This window comes from Brassica oleracea, chromosome C9 (genome assembly GCF_000695525.1).
Source record: "Brassica oleracea var. oleracea cultivar TO1000 chromosome C9, BOL, whole genome shotgun sequence".
Lineage (NCBI taxonomy): Eukaryota > Viridiplantae > Streptophyta > Magnoliopsida > Brassicales > Brassicaceae > Brassica > Brassica oleracea.
The window spans coordinates 6467870-6470233 of record NC_027756.1 but is presented as its reverse complement, the minus strand read 5'-3'; the positions used below and the strand labels follow the sequence as shown (position 1 = coordinate 6470233).

Sequence of the window (2364 nt, the reverse complement as noted above, 5' to 3'; positions counted from 1 at the left end):
CAATAGGCATTTTCCACCCGAAAGGTGTTTGATGAAATGCCTGAGACAATTCTCCTAGGCTTTTAGTATACTTTGCCAAAGACATTTGTTGTTAAAGATGCTAAGATAGCTAATAGACTTGTTAGTAATGATTGCTTTTATATTATTCAACCAAAGACATTTGATGTTTGAGATATGTTAGCAAATGAGCATTCATCTAGACATAGAATTTGCTTAGAATTGTGTCTAGGCTTAAGGTTGATAGTTTGATTGATCATTTGCCATCCTTAGTTCGATACTTGATCACCCAAGGTCTAATCCCTATGCCCATGAGTTCTCTTTTCCCTTAGTCAAGAAAGTATCATTCTGTTATTGCTTTCTAGTTTTAGTCATAGCTTAAAACCCATTTAAATCATTGGTTGCACTTAGATTAAGTGAGTACTTGCATTCTCAGTGCTTTGATATCCCTCAGAACTGGTTCGACAATCACTATACTACAACATTTGTCTTAGGAGCTTGAAAACTCTTAACATCAAGCTATGATAAACGGGTTCGCTATACACGGCCTGGCGAGTGATGCTATTGACTATTTCTGTAGAATGAGGGAGGTTGGAGTTAAGCCTAGCGATGTTGCGTACATCAATCTCTTGACGGCTTGTAGCCATGTTGGGATGGTAGAAGAAGGGAGGAAGTATTTTAGTCAAATGGTGAATGTGGATGGTTTAGAGCCAAGGATTGAACACTACGGGTGTATGGTTGATTTACTGGGTCGCTCTGGTCTTCTCGAAAAGGCTGATCAGTTTATACACAACATGCCTGTAAAACCAGATGATGTGATATGGAAAGCTCTTTTAGGTGCTTGCAGGATGCACGGAAACGTGGAGATGGGAAACGTGTGGCTAATATTCTGATGGAGATGGTTCCTCAGGACAGTGGAGCTTATGTCGCTCTCTCAAACATGTACGCTTCTCAAGGAAACTGGTCAGAGGTTTCGGAGATGAGGCTGAGGATGAAAGAGATGGATATAAGAAAAGACCCCGGGTGTAGCTGGATCGACGTTGATGGTGTGCTTCATGAGTTTCTTGTGGAAGATGATTCTCACCCGAGAGCCAAAGACATCAACTCGAAGCTTGTGGAAATCTCAGAGAAACTGAGACTCATCTCAAAGGTTTATGAGAGGAAGATAACGGTAAGAGACAGGAAACGCTTTCACCATTTCCAAGATGGCTCATGCTCGTGTATGGATTATTGGTGAAAGTAAACAGAAGTACTTCATTGTTCATAGTTTATACACATGTTCTGTTATTTCTTTGCTCTCAAAACAATGATAATAATTAGTTTATACTCATTGTTCATAGTTTACACACATGTTCTGTTATTTCTTTGTATTTTTCATATGTTTTTATGTCACTTATTTAAAAGATTTATGTCATTTATATTAAAATTTTTATGTATACTTTTATTTAAATCATTCTACTTAAATTTTTTTTTTTTAAAAACCCTTATGAGGTTCTCCCATTGGAGGAGGAAAAATTAATTAGCACTTACAAAAATTCTTAACTAATCAATTCACCTTATTAACCATTAATTTAATCGTAAGAACCCATTAGAGGTTCTAATGAATGGAGGTCGTCTAAGTTATCATATCCTGAGGAAGCCTCCCGCAACCATCCAATAACGCTTTAAAATAAATCATCCATAGAGATTTTACTCTATATGTTTTGTTAATTAGATATATGGCAACTCTAAATTAATTTTTAAAAGTTATCTGCGTATTTGTTTTTTTTGTTCTGAAACAAAACAAGCAAAGACGTGTATGTGACTCTTCGCAACTTCTAAATAGTTTTTTTCCATAAACATTAATACTACTAGGTGCATAGTCCCCGCGCAAGCGCGGGGTCAGCTACATTATAGGTGCATTGTATAGTTTTGTTTACGGGATTTTATTATTTTTTTTTTCTATAATGTGATTGATGGGACTTTGGATATTACATAGGTTGATGAGTTTGATATAAAAATGAACGACGAAGTCATATGTTGATATTTTTATATCATATATGTTCAAAGTTGAGGGTGATGGAACTTGTTAGTGTTTACTTAGGTAGTTGTTTGTATATAAATCAAATAGTGCATGGACAAAGATAATAAATTTGGATTTAAAATGTTAAGGTTTCAAAATAACTGGGTCTTGAATCTGTGGTTTAGTCTACTACTGAGAAAACTGTTAGGACTTCAACTCCTTTTTTTCTCTATGTCAGGAATGTGGGCACTAATTTCCCGATTCATGTAGGTAAAATTGTTTCTTAGTTTGTGAGATTGAAAAGCGTAGATTGATTTTAAGCATGATTGATGAGAGGTTTACTTGCATCAGCTTCGTCTGCCGTG

The 2364-nt window shown here is 35.8% G+C and overlaps 1 pseudogene; it reads left to right on the top strand.

The window, feature by feature from the left end:
* The window catches only part of LOC106314212, a 7515-nt pseudogene extending 6281 nt beyond the window's left edge, over nt 1–1234 (top strand).
* The last annotated feature ends 1130 nt before the right edge of the window (nt 1235–2364 follow it).